Genomic DNA, 22,062 nt, shown 5'->3' with positions numbered 1-22,062 from the left:
TAGCAGACTTCCAGAGGATTTTTGATATGATCACCCATTATGGAGATCTCAATCTGTTACACAGTCACGATTCAATCTGTTAGCTAGAAAGAAAACTTCTTTAGGTTTTAAAAAGTTTGTAACAAAATGAAACAATTTGATATGCAGTTAGCAGAGCAATGTCATATTTACAGTAATGCTTTAATAAAAATGTGATTACATGGCAAGGAACTCAAACTCAAACTGAGATGATGGTGTGAAGGACCGAAGGATAGAACTTAAATTGCAGAAAATCGATTTTACATCTGAGCCTTATCTGAAATATGTGCCTGGATATTCAAAAGAAAAGTAGGGGCTAGAGGGAGAGAGCTGTGTTTTTAGCTCCTGGGAATCCTGTGATGGGCAAGATCACTGTTTTGCAGCTGTGATATTTGTTCCATATGCTGCAATATTATGCCATGTTCAGGTGTGTGCAGAATAAGACAAAAATGATAGCTTTACCCAGATATTTGTAGCACCAGTGTAGTATCTGGCACCTGGGCAACCTCTTAGTGATCATTAAGGATGATTAAACAAATGAAGTACTTGAATAACAATGCTTTTGTCATGTAGCATAACTTGTTTGGGGGGGTTTGAGCACAGTAGGAGGCTAACGATGGCAAAACTTGTAAGAAAACACCCACAAAACAATTTCGGTTTTCATCTTTTGCAAGTGGCAATGCTGGTGTGTGAATGTTTGAAGTGCTTGTGTAGAGATCAACATCTGATCGTTTGCATGTCTCAGGAATTCGTTGGTTACATAGTTACATTTTCCCCATATGTGAACACATAAGACAGAAAAAAAGTGTTTATTTTGATGGATAAATGTTATTAGCCTTGTTCAGTGTAAGAATGCAAACACATCAGGCTCCTTTTCTCCGGCTGTACCCCTTCCTGCAGCCTTCCTCATGCACCAGGCAGAGCTTTTATCCATAAGGTCATGGCACTTGATTATCTGCTGTTAAGAAGGACAGTGTTTCATTTCCTTTGTGATTCCACAGCGTTTTCAAATTCCGTGACTTCAGTTTGAGCAGAAGATATTTTGATGGCGGTGTATCCTCCTGGTACCTCTGGGTTTCTGATGTGTGCTGTGGCAGTAGCAGCTGGGTGGACCAGCAGGGCTGTGCAGAGCTCCCGGCGCTGCTGCACGTGGCTCCTGCAGGGTCGCTGTGCCTCAGGCTTTAGAGGGACCTCAGCTGAATGCCAAGGAAGTGCAAAACCCTCTAACCTTTTTTTTATCGCTCTGGGGCTGGCAAAGTTTTGTAGCACAAGACTGGCAGTACAGAGAGAAAAATGCCTGTCGTGCCTTTAGTGAATGGTGCAGATATTTTGTAGCTGAGTTTAAAATGCCTCTGCTTTTCTTGGCTTCATCTTCAAGGAGTCCTGCATGTTGCAGAGAAATGCTTAATTATTCAAATTCTAACAAAAATAATAGTAATTTACAAATCTCATTCCAAAATCATAGTTTAATTAACATCATAGACAATTAGCATTCATTGTCAGTACAGTACCTGTTGAGATAAAAATGTACATTTAATGAGGAAAAATATTTCAAATATGAATTGAAAAGTCTATAAAAATACATGCAAGTGTGTGTGTGCATGCATGTATTATATGAGTGTGTGTGTGTACTGGGATGCTTTTGCATGAATCCTCGTGTACAACCAAGGTCTCTTTAGGCACGTTGGATAAAATCACATCCTGTGGTGCAGTGGATTTCCACTGTGTGTGGTTGTGTGGCTGAACACGTCACCTATTATGTACAGTTTTATAAAACTATTTCAATGTTCCTTGTGAGAATTGAAGACCCCACATTGTCTAAATTTAAAGATGACTAGAAAGAGTTAAAATTCTGATCCTTATTGTCTAAAGCACCAAAAAATTTTGAAGATACTGTAGTTTCCGATGAAATATCTTGGTGTAGTACTCCAAATATGTAGGGCTCCCTATGAAAAACTGTTACAGTGACTCAACTACAACAGCAGTTGGTGCACTGGTCCTGTTCCTTTGCCAGACCTGACCTGTATTCGGTTTGTAAAAGCCTGGGGATCTGCACTTGCATAAAGAAAAATAGAAGTAGGAAGGAAATTGCTCTGATGGTTGAAACTTTTGTTGATTTTTTCCAAGGTCTCCTACTGGAAAGAGTAGCAACATTAAAGAAGAAATATTTTTAAACCATTTTTCCTGCTGACCCTGTTGAATTTATCTATCTTGTTGGTTCTTCTCAGTTTTGAACAGTTCTGCTGTGTATGAGGAAGATAATGTTTGCACATTTTATGTAATTTATCATCGGAAATGAACCCATTGAATTCCTAAAATGCATTCAGCTCTCAAAATACTGTAACTTCTACTTAAAAGACAAATGTGGAGGCGGTTTTACAAGTAAGCTAACATTATAAAGTATTATAAAGCGAAGATAGGGAGGTAGCAGTAAACACACATTTTAAAAATATATATTTTTAAGCACTTGTCAGAAATGTTAACCTGGTGAGATGTGGAAATGTCAGGCACATTACATGCGCAGGACGCGCATTTGGCATTTTGCTGTCAGCAGGGAAGATCTTCTACAACTAATTCCTCAGGAACCACACGCTGAGTCTGTCTGCAGGGAGGAAAAAGGGCTAGGGGTAGAAACATATATTGTTTATTTTGTGAAGATGTATTATGGGCTATTTTCTCCTTGAGAGAAGACCGTGAGCTGTGTCACTCATGCTCTGTGATAATTTGGGGGAGTTAGCATAAAATCCATGTTTTCCATGAAGTATCAGTCAGATGGTGCAGTTCATTGGTTTAGCAGGTACAGAAGGGTGAATAACTAGAATGCTACTTATAAAAAGGTTAAAATAGCTTATCTTGCAAATTGTGTGTGTTTAGTAACTGTGACCTGATGCTGAATTTTGGCTGTTAGAGAGAAATCTGCATAGTATTGCTATACTGTGGTCTCCTGTTAGACATGAGAAGAGGGAATTGAAAAAATTAGTGTTTATTCCCTGTTTTAGCTGCTTTAAGTATTTCCCTTGTATCCCATCCATTCTGACAGGTCTTGTTTGCTTTATTATTGCATTTAAATAGAAAAGCCAACTCCCAGAAATACTACTGATAAAATTATGGTTTTTTTTCAGTCATGGATATTTAATTAAATACTGTCAGTGTCATCCGTAGTGCAAAAACCACGTTGTGAAATGGACTTTAAGTATGATCGCAAGCTCAAAATCATCAAGATCATATCAAATTAATACATTAATGATTACACAGACTGTGGTAAGTAGTTGGCATTTCAGTGTATACCCCTGTGTTTCCCATAGAGAATTCACAGGTAAAGCAAAGAGCTGTGACTTGCAACCTCTTTTAGACTATAGCACCTGAACTTGAAATTCATTAAAAACTGGATTCCAGATTTAACGGTGCCACTGCACATGAAGGAACAGCAGAGGATGGGAAGTCAGATTCATAGAAAATTCTACTTGCTTTAGTTTTTAACAAGTTTTAATATTTATTCTGTTTATTTTCTATATACTTAGCTACCACAAATAAATGGCAGTTCTTTATAATATTGACAGAATTGAGGAAAATTTTATTTGCATTTAAGTACACTTCTGGTTCAAGTACATACAGTTTTAAGTTTTACACCTTGTGAACAAAAATATGTAGAAACTTTAGAGTGGAAAAAATGTCTTTCTCAGGTTAGCAAGATTGTTATTAATTTTGCACTCATGGAGACTGTATTCTTATGTAAACAAGCTGCAGTAATTACGTGAATTTTGTTATGAACCCACAGAAGACAGAAATGGAGAGATAAAAAAAAAAGACTTCTTTTTCTTCATTAAATAGAAAGATGTTTCTGGAAATTAAAATCCTTAAAATTTCTTTTTATATATACTAAGAATTCCTTTCAGAAATGCCTAGTTTTCCCCAGGTAGAATTGTTCCTTTAGTTTTTTTTTAAGGATTAGAACAAGATTCTGGTTACCTCCCATTGCAGCGTTGGGAAATACAAGTCGAAGATAGCAAAGCCTTTTTCTAATTTTGAGAAAGGTTCCCTAGCAGGCAAATGATAAGGCCTAGCAGGCCTTTCTTTCAGAGATTTTCAAAGGTATTTAACAGTAGCTGATGATGAACCAAAAATTAAAATGAGTTGAAATGTTTTTGACCCTTTCCTGTAAGGGAGATGTGTGTAGTTTGTTATTTTTAAGGGCTAACTACTGTAACTCACTTAATTGGAAAGAAAAATAACCATCATTTTTTTCCAAGGGGAAAACTACAGTGTCCATTTGTGACATTAACTGGAAATGAACTGTGCCTTCTCTATAATGCGATATCTACTTGTGGCCTTGTTGTAGAGAGGAATTGAGTGAATTAAAAAAACCAACTCAGTAACTTCAATGTAGCAGAAATATCCTTGAGCTCATCTTGCATTTTTCTTAATGTAAGTTGTAAAGGAATAATAACTATTAATGCCTGTCACTTATTCATCACATGAAAATGACTTCTGGAAGATTTTGTTGCTGCAGGTTTAGGTGCCGTAAATATCACACGTCTTTAGAAGATTTGCAGTTCTGTAGTGCTTTTTATATGAAAATGATGGACCTTCAGAGCCCAAGTGATACATTACAGAGCATATTTTCTTGTTTTCAAGTGAATAGAAGTAAGTTTGATGGAGTAAGAATACTGTTGCTTGTTAACCATCTTGTACTGTGAAAATACAATGAAAAAATTCAGATTTATTCTGTTGTGTCAAAAAATGTAAAATACAATTCATATATATATTGCATTCAATTGTTTTTATCAGCCAAGAAGTGTGTTTTTTTTTCTTGCACATCTGTAGAAAATTGCCATAAGGACTCATTTTCAAGGTTAGTAAATCAGTATAGTTAAGTCATACTGACACTGATTTTTAGTATAAATAATCCTCGAGCAATTTTATGCTTTTTTTCCTCCCTATTTTCTGTCTTGTTACCACCTTTAGCACAGCTGAGGTGTGCACAGGGGCTGGGTGTTACAGTAACTGAATAGATGAGCTGCAATGCCTTATCTGCATGGGCAAGATTTAAAACCTTTGTTCAAGACCTTTTGTCAGAGCTGTAGGCTGGTGGATCCTTTTTCTAATTCTTGTAACTCAGTAGTGATGAAAAGTGCGTTCTGAAAACAGAATAATTCCACGTCTCTCTCACGTCCTTTCTGTGAACACACTGATGTTATAGGGAGCTGTGTATATGTGTTATGGGTGTCACTTATGTAACCTAACTGCATATAAATGGTGAGTTTGTGGATGGATACAGAAGCTCAGCGGCTAGCGTCAATATTAAGACCAGCAAACCCTTCTGATTCTTAGCTGAAATGTCAGATATTAATGAGTTACGTGCTTGAGTAAGTGAACCAAGGAGTATGGGGGGCTAAGTTGTTACTAATTTCCATTAAGACTCTGTAGGTGATTAAGGCTCAGTAGTGCAAGTGCCTGATTAAATGTAAAGCTAAAGATTCTGATCAAGTAGGGTTTTGGTTTTGGTTTTTTTTATTATGTCTTCACTGAAGGAGATACCACGATATTAGGAGGATGTGGGGAAAAGATGTGATCATCATATCTATTTAATAAAATTCTTGTTTCACAGAAACAGCTGCAACTGCACAGTTTTACTTTCCTTTGTAGTCTTTCTCAAATGAAACCTAAGCGCTGTTCTAAGTAGTGTGCATATCATGGGGGGAAAGAGAATCAACAGCTGTGTTCTTCAGTGTGCTTTGGGCTAGCCCGAGGATCTTACTGTTTCTCTGAACCATGCTTTGATTCCCACTCTATCTGTTGGGTTGGAAAATGAAAGTCATTTTGACCATCTAAAATTCTGGACTGAAAAAGTCTTTATTCTTTTGCATTGTAGAGGAAGAAAGAGAATTTGTAGTTTTGAGATGCTTGTGGAAGATTTCAGTGTCACCTCTGGATCCTGTCACATTTTTCGTGGTGTTGAGATTTCTCACTGGAATGTTAACACTTACTGCAGTGTGCAGATCTGCTCAGAGTCATATTAAGAAGCAATCAGTAAGGTAGAGGACCAGACTCTACTGTTTGTTGTAGGTTCTTGTGGTGATTTCTCTTTTCTGAGGAAGCCAAAGGCTGTTACAGCTTCTAAGAGGGCTGGCTTGGAGGTACTTTTCTCTATTAGCATTGTACTCATAGCAAGGGTTTCAAAAGTTTCCAGTTCAACGTTATGCCCCTGTGGCAGCAGAGGTATCTACATTTCTTTCACTTTGACCAAGATTTGAAACATCAAGTAATGGCAGTCAGCAGATTTTCCATGATGGTTCATGGCTGTTCAGATTTTCATATTCCTTACCACGTGTTTTATTAGTCAGAAATTAAATGACTGTAAAGTGTACTCTCTTTGAAGAACCATTGCCGCACATGAAATTATGGAAATTCACAGTGTCTGAACAAAACTCAATATGACAAAGGCTCATATTGTTATATGCTTCTGCTTATTTTCCTTTTAAAAGAAATTGTTATCCTGGCTTAACAGCAAATTTACTCTTATTTCAGTTTTACTTTTTTTTTTTTTTTTTTTCTTTCTGTATGGCTTAGAAAGCTATGCAAAACTGCTGAGGTTCCTTGATGCCATTTGTAAATCACATGAGTCAAACACTTCTCTGACACGTGCTTGAAATGGAAACCAACAGAGAGGAAGAGCAAATGTAGAAGTACTTTGAATCATTCAGTATTTTAAAACGTAGTCATTCCCATGAAGCTTTCTGTAAATGCTTCTCAGAGCTTCATGATGCTCTGAGTTAGCATCTGCAAGATTTGAAGATGCAATTCCACGGTGCTCTAATCATTCTGATTTTCAGACCGTATTTCATTAACAATATTATGTTAAAAGCACAGTGATATACTCTGCAGCAAGAAGAGTGGCCCAGTGTTTTTAAAAAGAAAAAGAGAATTTTATTGAGCTCTTTTGTGGACAACATTGCCATTTTAAGGAATCATATTGGAGTAAAAAGCTTCAGTGAGTGCATCTTAACCACACTGCTAGATCCTTTACTTTCTCATGTTTGCCTGGAGGGTTGTTCAGTAGAAGGCTAGCCCAGATTCTGTGTTCATTCAGCCTGATGGTGCTGGTTGCTTTCTGTCCCCTCAGCTTTGCCTTTCTGCAACTTAGAATTTGCAGCATTCAGCCTGCCAGATGATCAGTAAATGTCAAACAAATCAAAGTGTTGTTGCCAGCAGAACTATTGAAATGCTGCATTCTAAATGTGCCTCTTTTTTAATTGATTCCTCAGAGGTTGAAATACGAAGTGTAAATGCACAGACATCGGGGATTTATGGAAATGGAGACCCAGCAGTTCAGCTTCTGTTCTGCGTGTGCTTTTATGCTTACCTTTGGCAGGTTTGAGCACCTGATTGTGCTCGTGCAAATCATCACCATAGGAACTGTTCAAATGTAATACAATTTTAGTTTCGCTAGAAGGTAACTTATACATGGGAAGACATTTATGGAAAATGTTTCTGGCTAAAATTGGAGAGGAAGACACACAGCTAAGTGGTGTACATCCCTCGGTACACCAGACACGTCTTCCAGGCTCTGAGCTACCAGCACAGGGCTCCCATCTCTCTTTCTTCTGCACTTCTTTCAACATTCCTCTTAGCTGTCTGCTGCTGCTTCTTGGCTCCATGCAATGCAGGGGCTTTAACCCATATTTCTTCCTCTTCAGTCTGTATGTTGTTGGTTTTGGTTTTTTTGATAGCCCAGCTGTCAAGAGGCATGTTATTTGTACGTAGTGATATTTGTGTATTCCAACCAGTAGATGGCAAGCACAGTCCCATCAGCTCTGCGCAGCCAAGAGATGTTCCGTAGCTCCAGTTCAGTAAAGTGCTTGACATAATTATGCTGTAACAGAGAAATGGGGACAAGAAGGTTATGGTGTTTACTGTTTTTTATATATAGTGAGCTTTGATTTAATGGCAAATGGCTTCTGTCATTTTTCTAGATTTCAGATTTAACTCATTTCCTCTGACTCTCTTGATTTTCCTTTCTCATTCAAACTCTTAATTTTACTTTCTCAACATCACAAACTCACAAGTCCTAGGATGTTTATTTTAAAGAGAAGGATTTTCCCCCAACTCTGTGCCCGTATTTTACATCTCTACTTGGAAACTGTCTGCAGAGTGACAGATAAGCATACAGTTAATCACAGCTTCCTTCCTAAAAAGTTACTCAAATCAATTTATGCTGAAATGCAACTCTCAGTGTTACACCATGCTCCTGCCTACTCTGATCTATCAGAATGGTTACATTTACATGTCAGATGCAGAAAGATAATCCCAAAAATCAGGCTTGCTCATCTGTATAATCATTTTTAAGGATTTTTCTAATCAGAGATGCCTTCTGCATTAGCATTTATGATTTTCAGTTGCACTGATATGTTTGTTCTGTATCTGTTATTAATGAGCTCCTTGGAATACTCCACCACTTGACTGTGTGGATGTTGTCACCTGTTGAAAAAAGTTGTTACTGATATTCTCGAGGATGTTCTGCATTTCTCCATGATTTATATTCCTGGAAAATACTTGGAAACTGTGGAATTCTGAGGGTATGCCTCACTACTCTTAGCTATCTTCAGTCTTCACTTGCATAGGCAGATGGGTGAGCATTGTCAGTATACGTATTTATGATCGCTGGATAAATATTCACATTCAGTGTGTGAATGGAGAGCTCTACCAGATCTGCTCTTATTTATTTACCTATTTATTTGCTTGTAATTGACTGATTTGCATATGCAAATAGATGTGTAGATGAACTACTCGACTCTCACAGTAAATATGCAGAGCAGTTTATCTACTACACAGATTGAAAAAGCTTTGATACATAAATTCACCCACAGCCTGAGACTACCTTCTTGGTATCTGTGTGTTATCGCATGTATCTTCAAACTCTGCAAGTGATGATGAAAAGAGCTGGCTTTGTATTTGTTGTTCTAGCAGACCGATGTTTACGTACAGCCTGTGAGTCTTCAGTACTGCACTGATGTTAGACTAGAGGCTTGAATTGTGCCTATTAAAATAGTGACACAGGATATAAATTGAGTGCAAGAATGACCCGTTGTAATTGAAAATATGTGGAGAAGTCACATATCATGCTAGCAAGGAAGCTGCTGGGAGGGAAGGCCCTCATGTTTCACCGTATAATATTAGTAAACATGCAAATTAGATGTTGTTTTGTCTAGATGATTCTGTGGCTGTCATCTTTCTTTCCATCAACGAGGTTAAAATACGTATATATTTAAATAACAGGTCTAAAAATGAAGGGAATTTTGAGGTGCAGGTTATGGGCTAAGTCTGTCAAAATCATGAGCTTATTTTCTATAAATGGATTATATTTAGAGACCTTTTTTCTTTTAAATCCTTAAACTACACCCACATCCTTTTTTAAGAAGTCCTTTCCTGAAGCTAGGAGGATTGAAACGCTGAGGCTTTCAAATAATCAGCTCCTTCTAGGAGCAGCAGCGTGAAGCAGCGAACCAAATAAGGAGGTTAGTCACGTAACAGAATAAAACATACGTGACTCTGTACACATAAATAGCACCAAATCCAACAGGGTAATGGAGAGTGGCATATGCTAATGTGTTAGAGATGAAAGGTAGGTGACACAAGTGACTTAGTAAGGCAAATTACACTTTTATTCCATTCTCTAGAATCCAAGTATTGTCTGGCCCAGGGACATAAGATTCCAATTTGAAAATAAGAAGATAAAGACAGAACTTGCCTTAATATAAAAGATACGCTGTTAATCAAAGTTAATTGTCAGTGAAGTAAGACAGGCACTTACAAAGTGATCAATCCTGCCTGCTTCGTTTTCAGGATGGCATGGGAGACATTTCCCAGTTGTAGTGCCTATCTGTTTATTATGTGCAAAGGTAACTGCTTGACTGTTGATTGTTAGATTATTTGAAGCCCATCCTAAACATCTGAATTGAGATGGAAGACTGTCATTTCCAGTTCTCTTAAAAGTTACAGAGCTGTGTCCTGCACCTTCAGCATCAGGTATCTTAATGCCACATGCTTCTTGACAGAGGGCACTGGGAAACCAGCACTGCTAGTATTTGGTTGCTGTTTCTTTTAGGCTGCTCATGTGAGTTAACTTCAGATATCCCCAACAGTTCTCTCAATTCTGAAGAAAATGGACAAACAACAATTGCCCTTCCATTGGCTTCTACAAAAAACAAGTTTAACATGAGGAAAGGGGGAGGACACTCATACAGCAACAAAACTCACAGTGCCACAGTTTTCATACCAACAGCACTGGTAGCCTAGAAATGGAATTATCGAAGTACAATTAACAAAGTGCTTAAGTAACAATTAACGAAGTACTTAAAGTACACTACTAAACTACTTCTGGAAAGTAGAATTTATCCTGGTTGGAAGTTTTAAAACTTTTTGAAATAAGTCTTGATCACAAAAGTACATTTGTTGACTTGAGTGCTTGTGCTTTGCAGGGAAAGAGGGATAGGGTGACATTTTGACATTTTCGTGTACTCCCTGCTTCCTGTTGACAAACTCAGGGCAGTCCCGTGAGCCTTCAGCACTTTCGCAGTGCTTTCCAGTCCCACTTCTGAGTTACCTAACTCTTGCCATCTGTACAGAATCTCGGGTGCCTAAATGATAGCCAGGTGTTGCTGAAATTGTTATTTAGTAATTTAAAAAAAAGAAAAGAAAAATACGTACCATTTATGTAATGTATATGCACCTAGTATATAAAAAATAAATGGAAAATTGTAGTTCATTTAGCTTATTTATTGAGAAGAACAAATAAGCTTCTCACGTGCCTATGAAGGCTCAAGTCACAGAATTGAATAGTTTTGTGACTTTCATAGAAATAAATAATGTAGGTTTTAGCACAGTTGCCCGTCAGCTGTTCACTTCCCAACTTGTACTGGTGCATGGAATTATTCTGCTGCCTTTGCAGGTCTGCATTTCCTGAGGCATCTGTGTACATTTTTTCTTGAGTTTAAAGGTTCCTTCAGAGTGAAATGCTGCAATTTCTTGTCAGCCACTCCCCAGTTTAATACCTACCAAAGTATACAGCCACTGTGCTCGATCTTACTGCCCATGTGTCTGATGAATGTATTGGATGATATGGACTCTAGTATCCCTGGAGTATATTTCTTGCTGTTGGCTGCCAGCTGGATATTGAGTCATTGATTACTGCCCTTTGAGTCCAACAATTCAACCTATTTTTGGCTTGCCTAGGAGTCCATTTGTCCAAACAATATTTCTTCAGCTTGCAGTTGAGAATGCAGTGGGAGAGAACGTCAGAAGGTTCACTAAAAACCAAGTGCCACATCGATTGCTTTTTCCTCACCTCCATAGCCAGTCATCTCATAGTAGAATGTAATTATTGTAGTCAAGCATGATTTGCCCTTTTGTAAATCCAGGTTAACTATTCTGGCTTATCTGCTTGACACTGCTGTTCTTGGAGAAGGTTTCCGAAGAGAAATAATTCACATTCTTTTCAGGCATCATTCTAGGTAAGACTGATCAGCCTATATTGCCCAGATTCTCTTTCTTGCCTTTCTAGATAAACATAATGCTATGAAGGACTTCCCCACATGGCAAGGATTGCTCAGAGATAAATGCCACTTTACAGCAAAACCCATTGGCTTATTCAGCACTCTTGGGAAAGCCTATCTAGGTCCCTTCATCCATCACTGGCTCACTGTCCCTCCTGGGACATGACCCTCAGGGCATTTTTTCACTATCAGCTTTGCTTTATTCATAAATAAATAAACACATAGTTCATATTCATTTCTCTGAAAAGAAATAATTACAATTCAGAAATATAGATGTAACTTCTTTCTAGTCTTGGCTATGAAATTTTAAGCCAGATGTCAGCTGCTACTGGTCTGCTTGGCGTCATTCTGCCCCAACCAGTCAGAGCTTGGAGTTTGAGATGTGTGTCAGAAACGGGGACAGAGACTCAGCTGCTGATGTCGAGCCTTTTGGAACCTGCAGGAGTTACATCACTGGGAATTCATCTTTGGAAGTTCAAAGGAGAAACTGTGTTCTATTCAAAAGTCTTTTGGTGTGTTTAAGAGTTGGAAAAAATTCTTTGTACTTCAGCTAAAAAAAAAAAAAGTCACTTCTTTATAAGACTACTTCTGTTCCCTCATCCCCCAGCATTTCCTTTGAAGATTAACACTTGATAGATATGCCCAGTGCTATAGAAAATGCCCTTTTTATATGTGGGAGTTTGGTAATTGCTGCAAAAAGATTCTTAGTGGCTCATAATATACATATAATCAGATTAGTTTTGAATCCTACCTCAGCTGACAGTGTGGGAGTAATCCAATTTGTGGTGGTTTACCTTTGCTTTTTCTGATGCCTTTAAGGGTGCAGGAGGCAAGGAGGCCACATCAGCATCTCAGCAAACAGGGTAGCTGGTCTAGTGGTGCACAGAAACAGCAGATTTAAGCCTCCAAGGAGGACATCTTTGAAACTATGAAGACTAATGGTGCTTTTATGTATATACTACTTAAAAATCTAAATCTGATTGTTCAGTTAAGCTTTTAAGTCAAACACAATTGCATAATGAGAAATCTTTTCTGTGGCTCTAAGTGCAGGAATCTCTGATTCCATCCTGTAGGCCTTCTATATCCTGCTTTTCAAGAGAACAGCAGTCCTGCAGTTAAAAGTGTGCAGATGTAGGAATATGCTAAAGCAGAGCTTCAGCTGTTTCTGAACCTCTGTAGGGGACATAGGAGCTTAGGTAAACACCAAAGCTGTGGGCTCCCCGGGGCTTTCAATAACACTTTTTTTCTACTACTTCGACATTTCGTGGAATTTATTTATTGATGATAATTGCTAGTTATGAGTCTAGAGAGAAATCAAACATCAGATAGTTTTTTAGGTATTTTGGTTTATTCTTCAGCTCCTACAGATGATTACCAACCTTCACTGTTGTTGAAATAGTTTAACAGTTCTGTCTTTTTTATGATTGATTCACCTGTTGCCCCAGCAGTCTGTCATCCTGTTTTGTTCGTCTCAGCTTTGTCTATTGTAGAAACAGTGGAAGATGCTGATCTTCAGTAATTGGAACAACTTATGTTCAGAGCAGGACAGAAGCAGACGTGAACTGGCTGTTCAGCATCTTTGTGTTTAGAATTCATTCTGTATGTAGAAATCATTAAAGATTAATTCTGCCTTCAGTAATGATCAAATATACTTTTATTAAATATATCGTCCGTGAATTAACATTTCTCAGTGAATCTTTAGAATGATATTTAATGCCTTTTGAAAGTTGCTGATTGGACGTTTTTCCTACTAGCCTGGGTACATGCTGCAAGGAGTATTTTCATATAGGTAATATATTTTTGTATCTTTAATTCTTTGTCTTTAATTTTTCTGTAAGATATTTACTAGAAGAACAACAGAATGGTTTTCTGTAATTGTGAGGCACTGATAGTGTTTTGCTGCTAGCACGTATGCTTGTATAATACCAAGCCAGTACAGCTGTATATGTTAACAAAGTTTGCCATATATGGTCTTGAAATTAAAAAAAAAAAAAAAAAAGTAGTATGGTCATGTTCCTGACATTGCAGTTATTTGTTACAGTTCTCACAGACCTTTTATATGGAAGCTTTATGTACCTGTAAACTATGAAGGATTTTAATTTTTCCTGAAGTTTACTTTCAAAGCATCTAAAAATCAGCCTCGTGCGTGTGGCCTTGTGTTAAGCAGTGTGGAGTATGAAATCATAAAACAGAAAAACAAATGTTCTGATAAACATCTGCTTTGTTGCATTTGTTGTTCATTAAAAGATAAGATATATTCATAAAGGGATTTGTTGTTTCAGTTTACACATTATGTCAACCAAAAAACCATCAGGAGATGCTTAAAACTCTTACAATACGTTGTGTGGGACTTGTACAGCATTTTTTTTTTTCTTTTTTCTTTTAAGTAGTTAGACTGCTTGGATGATTTGAAGATACTTAAGTTGGATTTTTAGATATACAGAAACTGATGTTTTACCTACTTGGACTACTGAAAGGAAATCAGTTGCAAACAGTTCTCTATCCAGCCTAGCAAAAGTAGTTCAAGGTGTCCTGGGGAAGCTAGATGAGAATGGTGTTCCTGGTATCAGCACACAGAAATGGTATTGATGTGTTATACTTTTTTTGTCAGAATAGAAGGAAAAGTGTAGCTAACAGTAAATAGTTTAACCTGATAGATATTTGGTTGGGCTACTTAATGTAAAATCCCTCCTCAATGACAAGATGTGCTGACCTTCAGTGTGCTGGAATCGCCATGTCTGACTGAGGTCTCTTTTAGTAGTCGCATATGAGCTTTCTTGCTGCAGGATGTGTGCCTGGGTTCTACTTCTGGGAAACGTTTTGGCGCTGGGGTGTGGGTTAGTTTTTGGTGTCTGGGGGAGTTGTGTGTGTTTTAATGAAGCCAGAGAGATGGAATGATCTACTTTGCAATAAAACTTAACTTCAGTGCCAGCTCCATGCTGTTAGAGCATATTACTAAACAGCAAGAAATGTGGCACAGATGTTGTGGCAGCCATATTTTACACCCTCCAAAAGGTCATGTCGCTTGTTATTACATTCAGAATCAATATTAAGTGAGCATTCCAAATTTCAGCTGTCAGTTGAATTTATTGCTGCAAACCAAGGCTGAAAGGTTTTCAACTGTGATTCGAGCAAGCTAGCAAATTAATAATACAGAAGTATGCATGGTGAAGCAGGTGATCCATGTTCCAACAGAAAAGGAGGTTTAATTGAAAATCGTAAAAATCAGAGCTGGGATGTTTAGTCCATTTCCTCTAGCACTGAATACTTGTAGTGCCTGTGAGAGTGAGTTGTAATGGTCAGTGCTAGGGAAGAGCTGTGAATAGATTGCGGGATGATAACGTGCACGTGTATATGTGGTAGCTGTAAGCATCTATCGTGTTAAGTAACTTGATCTCCAGTGCACAAAAATCATTTTCAAATTGGTGTGCGTGCATGACAGTTCTGCTGTTTGGTCTGTGTGCTGCATACCAACCCAGCTTAGGAGCTCTGATGAGGTGTGGGCTCAGCTGTGTCCAGCTGTGTGGGTTTGGAGCTGAGCTTATACCTGTGTTACTTTCTCCAGGATAGAGAGATGTTGCAGCATAGTATTGTATTCTGAAATGGAGGAGTTAAGGTCATTTAAGGGGGAATGCTTCAGATGGGAAGGGCTCTAATGCTTTATCAGTAGCCATAGTACCCAACCAGTTATCAGATGTCTGTAGATTTGGAAGATACGTGTATACAGTTCCTTTCAGAGCCACTCAGAGAACAAAACGATGAAAAACCCTTGCAGTTTGGAATTTCCCTTCTGTTTCTGTGGGTGTTACAGTGACTTTAGATAGATAAAAAGCATGGTTTAAAATCTGGTCTCAATTTGTGTTCTTTCTTTCCTTATCTTCAGATAGTTTCCTTTTGCCAAACTTGCACTTGCTTAAATTTATTTCACAATAACTGTAGTATCTCTGTGCCATGCTTCTGCTACTTTCCTTTTTTTCTGTTCCAGATGCAGTAAATTTTGCTAATGACATAGATGTCTGTGAAAGAATTTTCTCCTTGATTCACAACTGATCGGAATTGCAGCTACTTTAAGTTTTCAAATTTCTCTTTCCTTTGAAATTTCTTCATGTACTACTACTTAATGTAAATTCTTCAGGTAGAAGTTTATGACTCTTCAAGAATACATGAGAACAAGGAAAATGTACAAAAGGGCGGTCAAACTGAAATGAGAGCAATTAGAGACAGTATGTGCCTACATCTGCCTTTGGTGTACATCTTCACTCAGGAATTCTGTTCTTTTCAACTTTCAGCTTTCAACTACCTCCCTCTTTTTTGTGTTAGCGCCAAGAGAAAAATCAACCTGTGTTATTAGAATGCAAACCTGTAAATACTGAGATTTCCTTTGGTAGACAACTAATTCACACGCACGCAGAACAGTAACATCATCATTTTTTTTAAAGCCACTGTCATGTAGAAAAAATTCAGTCTTTGCAGTAAAGGTTTTGGAGAATTAAAGAGAAAAACAGGACAAACAGATTAACATACCAAAGTTATTTTCAAGTAGCATTTTGAACTAATTCCAGTCAAGGCATGAATCATATTCATTTACAATAGCCTAAGAGCTTTATAGGGCTAATAAGAATTATCCTCGGTCTATCACCTGACTTGGTATTGCAAAATGGAACCGGAGTCCAACTTCCCTGCTCTCAGGAAGACCATTTTTGTTCTGTATCTTGTTTTTCATCTTCACTTTCATTTCTGTTTTTATGTTGCTGATTGTTTCTGTTTCCTCAGTAACAACTTCTTTTTATGTAGATATTTGCGTATGCAAATACTCTTTCGGAACAGCTGACCCTGAAAGGATCAGTCACTTGTATGTATGTCCATTTCATTGAAGTGGCATTGCAAGGCCATTGTAAAAATCCACTTGTTTTCTTCTACAGTGCAGAACTGAAGACATGGAGGCATCAAGAGCCAATTGATGTTATTTTTTTAAAATATAGATACATATATATGTATGTATGTATGTATGTGTCAGGATGTCTCTAAATGGATGAGAAATTTTCTTCAGTACTTGAGTTTAAATGGTTAAACTACAGCATAACCTGTTTTTATCTACTGCTGTCATCTTCAGTCTAGATTAAAACTTTGTTTCCTTTTTTCTTTTTGGGTACCTCAGTGAATAAAATACTTTAGGTTGCATGGCAGCCAAAATCTGGCACGTTAAAATTTACAGATGGTAGAAGGCATGTCTTTTCATCTGCCAGTGTGTGATTCAGATAGCACAAGCAGACTTCAATCCACTTGACCTCAATAGAGTTGGCACAGCCTTCTCTTCCAGTCTATTCCCAAGCTTGTTTGATGAAGCAAAGCCAGTGATGCTTCTGTGCGAAGGGGTAGAGTAGCTTTTAGATCCAAGGCAATTGAAAATATACAGGAAGTATTTAGAGAAGTTTAATTTTTGTGTACATCCAGCTGAATTCTGTGGAGTGCTAGCAATGAAAGTAGAGTACTTTGAAGTACTGTCTTTTTTTAGAAGATAATACTAGCTTCTAAATTTGTCAAAATTTGGGAGCAGATACACTCAAATGGCTAGAACATCTTGATGCCAACAAATTGAGTCAAGATTTTAGAGCTAAACCCATAAAAATATCAAGTTATATAATTAGTGTTGGCAGGTTGTAGAAGGTATATATAGCCCTAGAAGAGACTGATACAACATCTTATTATGAAGGAACAATCTTTTGTTGTTTTGGTTTGTTTTTTTTTTAGTAATGAACACAATAGACATTTTGTATCATGATCTGCTTAACTCTGCTGGCTGTATAGAACTTTCTTTCATGTGTTTGTTTAGAAAATGTGTGTTCTTAAGGAGCACCAGAGGGTGAGCATGTGGGCTGTATTTTCTTTCAAAGGACTCTACACACTGTAATACATTCTCAGCTCCCTTAGAAAAGTTCTTTTCACAGAGATCAGTTCTTTCCCTAAGAAATGCACAGTCTCTATTGCCTGACACCCGCATTTGTGTTACGGAATTAAGATTTCTAAGACGTTGACTTTTATTTGATGGAGCCCAACAGGGTGCTGGTCTCATGTAGAGCAGTAGTGCTCGAAATGTAAGAATCAGCATGTCACATCAAAAATTAAAAAGTACTTATTATACCTCCTGTAAGATTTTGATTAGTTTAATTATGAATGTTTCTTATTCTGATTTTTACTAACTTGCTTATGGCCTGATTGCAGCTTGCCATTAGTATATGTAATACAGTAATGTTTCGCACTCTACATTTTGAGAACTACTTTTGTGAGAAGATCTATCTGCTTGCTTTTGGGGCAGTTAAATATGTTGATAATCTGCTTTGTTTTTCTCACTGTTACTTAATCTCTCTGTAATAATATTGCTGTTTCACTAAATCAGAGGTGTGCCTGAGTGGTAGTAGGATCTTGAGCAGGAAATTCTGAGAAAATTAGATTGCAAAGCACTGTAAGAAGATATTGCTAGACTGAATTTTGCAAGGCAAAAGCAAGAAGTGTCTTAGTTACGTGAAATCTAGGGCAGGGGCCCAGTTCAGGCTGATTCCTCCATTTTTAGAGTTCCTTAGATAGAAGTGTTCTCCATCATCATGCCAAATAGCATCTGCCTTCCTGCTTCTCTTCTTACATTGAAGGATGGTGTTGATTATTGACTCTCCCCTGCACTCTCCAAGCAGAGTACTTGCTGCCACCTGCTTTTACACAGTCCTGAGGCAAGCAATTCTGTTCTTTGCAGTAGACTTGAATGAGGTCAAACCATTTAGGCATAGATTGTAAAAACTGAACTTTTGTAATTCAGGTAATTATGAGACTTGTCAGTAATTGCACATTAATTATTTGGAGTTTTTTGTTGTTGTTTTGTTTTGTTTTGTTTTAATTTCCCCCTTTCTCTTCTAAACTTTCTTAGAATCCAGATGTTGCCTTCATGTGGGGTATTTAGGTATACTCTGGATGTAGTTTGTGGTTATATCTTTTCTGCTGAGAGCTGAGACTTAGCAAGTTGGCAGCCTGCTGTTTGCAGTAGTACAGACTGCTTCTTGGTACCTTTTCTTCCTTGTAAAAACTAATGTTGTATGTATATCTATGTAATGTATATCTATGGTAATTCTTTAAGACTCGTGACAACAGTGGCACTGGGTATGCCCAGTTTTCCATAGAGTTTTCAGAGAAGATTCTAATTTGGATTACTGGGGAATGAACAGGTATAAGAAAAATCATGTTGTATCCTTCATGCCATCAGCTTACATCCCCAAAGGTGTAAAAAAAGAGAAGAAACACCTTTGATTTTTTTATTGATTATTCAATAGTCATTCTTCTGTCTTGTGGTGATGAGTTTCAGTGATTAGGCTGATTTGCTATGAAACTTCTGTCAAGCTCCACTGTCCTAACTGACCGGTTGCATCCTTTAACAGTAAGTAGTTGAAAAAGGTCATAAATTTATGAAAGCGTGAACTTTGTGGGTTATATCATAGCTAGTACATGTGAATGAACCAGGCAAATTTTTATCTGGAATTCTTCCATTTATTTGTAGAACTGAAGTAAACAGCATGGCGAAAGTCTTACATTCTTGCAGCCACGTATATGTTAATTTCCATGATTTGCACTCTTTGCCAAGGCATGTGATCCCTAGGTAGAAGTCTTTCTTTTTCTATGTCTTTTCTCCTTTGAAACAAAACTTTTGGCGTCTGCTTTAAGAGGCTGAAGTTGTTGGAAACAGGAAAACATTTCTTGGAAAGAGTAACTGTACGCTTATCTTATTCATGTACTCTTTTCCAGATAAACTTGTTGATGTGGAGGACAAAGAGTTGATGTACTGATCTGAAAATTCCAGTGTTTGTATAATACCATGCCAGTGGTGAATATTCTGTTTTCTCCATTTTTTTAGGCTGTTTTTTTTTTCTTCCTGTTGTTCTCTTTTCTCATATTCACTAAATGTTTTCTCATCTTCCTCACAGAAACATTCTACTTTTAACAATGCAGCATTAGACATTCACCTCATTTCTTAAGAGATGTTTACAGGCATCATTCTAAGCCAAGCCTGGGTGTCTGTGCTGCGATAGTAATAGCTTTGTTCCCAAAAGATTCACTGCTGTCAGCCTATTGAGAGTGAGATGAGATTGCTTGTGGTTCTGTCTGTAAGGAAGTCAAAGATAAAGGACTCACTAGAATGATTTGAAAGGAGAAAAGAAAGGAAATGAAAAGAAAGGAAGAAAGAAAAAATTTCAATTGTAATTTCACAAAATGGATACTGTGCAAGAAAGAAGAGGGTTTTTTTTACAATGAACAAATAACCTATTGAAGATAGAGTTGCTTCTTCAGGGAAGAAGTCCAGTGGTAGCTGTGGCAGTATGCTGAAAGTGGTCAATGACCATTTGTTCCAATTAGACAGAAAATCTCATACTGTAGGGCTAAAAAATAGATAATCTCCAAATCTGTCAAAACCTCTAAGAAGTATCTGGGGAAAGGGGAAAAAAATTAAACTTGCTGCTGATAATGTTTTTATTCAGAAATAATCCAGAATTCCTTCTGTCCCCTGATTACATTAAAAGACTCATACAAGAAATTAACACGTAGACTATTGGAAGTTGCAGCATCTAATTACCCTTTATGTAATAGCTGGAAGCCAACAAATAAACTAAATTGTTGATGCCCAAAGATAGTTTAAAATACTTTGGTAGAAGTTTGTTTTGAAATTCATAAATAAATAGTTTTTTTAAATATGTGGATAACCCTTTAAAATGAGCACACACTAAATTATTGAGTTGCTGTTTCTGTTTGTCTTCTTTTTACTGTTTGTTCTTGTTTTTATCTTGTTCTGCTGAGTTAGGACTGATGTCATGCCAAAATGGACTGCTTCTGTTACAAGAAAAGGGAAAAAAGTGAGCTTGATAAGCTGATAGCAGGAATTGTTAAAATGAAAGTACTGATCATTTGGGTCATAATGATTCTGTCCAGTGCCATCTACTACCTGAAAAGTAATAAGAGATCTTGCTAGTATTATTCTTGGTTTAAATTAGCAATGTCAGTATTATACAGTAAGCTTTCACTCTTTCCAGACTGAAAGGAGAAACAGACATCTAGTAAAAGCCAATGTAAATTAAAAAGGTAACTGAAATAATAAAATTAATCTTCATCTGATTGTTTTTAATCCTATTTATTTATTTATTTATTTATTTATTCTATATTCATCTATTTCCTAGCTTCCCTTAGCATTTTTGTTGTGGAAATGTTGCTTTCCAGAATCCATTTTGTTATTGTCATTCTAAAGAACAACTTATCATCTCAGTGTGTATAAATACTACTTCCAAAATTATGTGTAGTTTCTTCATATTTTGATTAATGTCACCATTGTCCTTATTAATTGAAACATTTAAGTACAATTGACATAAATCCCAGGTTGGACCATAGGTAGAGTATTGAACGTACCGAGCAAATTAGCCTGATAGTTCCCATTTCTTTCATTCAGAACATTTTGTCATTTAGATTTCTATGTAGTACAGTGCAACCAAGAGGATACGATATCCAAAGATTAAAATACTTGCCTGCGAGTCTAAACACAAAATTTTCCACCCAGGATTCTCTGTGTATTAGTCATGATCACTACTAACGACATGACATATGAAGAGACTGGAAAATGATGCTGCTCAGCGCCATCATACAAGATGGTTTTTATCAGGTAAACATATGTATTTTGTAAGTGCATGAAGGTAGTTTTTAGGTCCAGTCTTGTACAGGCTGCCAAAGCTTACTGGCATGGCGAGTGCCTCTGAGTCTCCAGCAAGTAGCTGGAGAAGAAGTGCCTTTTCTGGGTCTTGGGTCAGCCACTGTCTATCTTCATGTTGTTTTACAAAGGAAATATGAGCACTTAAGTGAGATCTGTGAACAACAGTGGGAGAAGAGTAAGTGGCAGAAGTCACTGTTCTTGGACTGGTAGAAAATGTTAGTTATCCATTAACTAGATTTTCCATTGCTTACTAAGCAGAATGCGTTCGAAGGAGTTATGATTTCTGAGACTAAAATGATGAATAATGTGATGGAGTTAAGTAGCTCTTGTGGCAGGTCTTATCAGTGATTGCTTGTTCCCCCAGCATGTTCCTTCATTAATGGAAAAAACAGAAGTAATGCCTGATAGTTAACATTTGTTACAACACTTAGCCTAAGTCACTCTGTGAGTTAATATTTGGGCTTGTATTGCATAGTGTAGCTCAGTTCATGAAATCAGCTGATCAGTTTTTTCTTCTCTGTGTTTTTCCTGCGTTCACATGATTTCTCACACTATTGAGCTTCCAAATGGCAGAATGCTAATAGAAAATTTCCACCCACCTTTCTAAAATACATGTATCATCTTACATTTGTAATAGCATATCTGAAAGAGATCCAGAAATTTCATTACCTCAGGTTCTAAAGAACATCTCCAGCCTTTATAACCTAGTTTACTGGTTGTCCAATGAAGTGCTGATGGACACTGTGGAGACTGGTG

The 22,062-nt window shown here is 37.3% G+C and overlaps 1 protein-coding gene across 3 annotated transcripts in view; it reads left to right on the top strand.

Moving 5' to 3' along the window:
- Nucleotides 1-22,062, top strand: part of TENM2 (teneurin transmembrane protein 2) — a 547,500-nt gene that overhangs the window by 283,055 nt on the left and 242,383 nt on the right. The gene's annotated exons all lie outside the window — the stretch shown is intronic.

Source organism: Centrocercus urophasianus, unplaced genomic scaffold, assembly GCF_019232065.1.
Source record: "Centrocercus urophasianus isolate 14NV4802_14NV808 unplaced genomic scaffold, USGS_Curo_1.0 seq_26, whole genome shotgun sequence".
Classification (NCBI taxonomy): Eukaryota; Metazoa; Chordata; class Aves; order Galliformes; family Phasianidae; genus Centrocercus; species Centrocercus urophasianus.
Note: the sequence above shows the minus strand (reverse complement) of the source record. Positions and strands in the feature narration are given on the sequence as shown.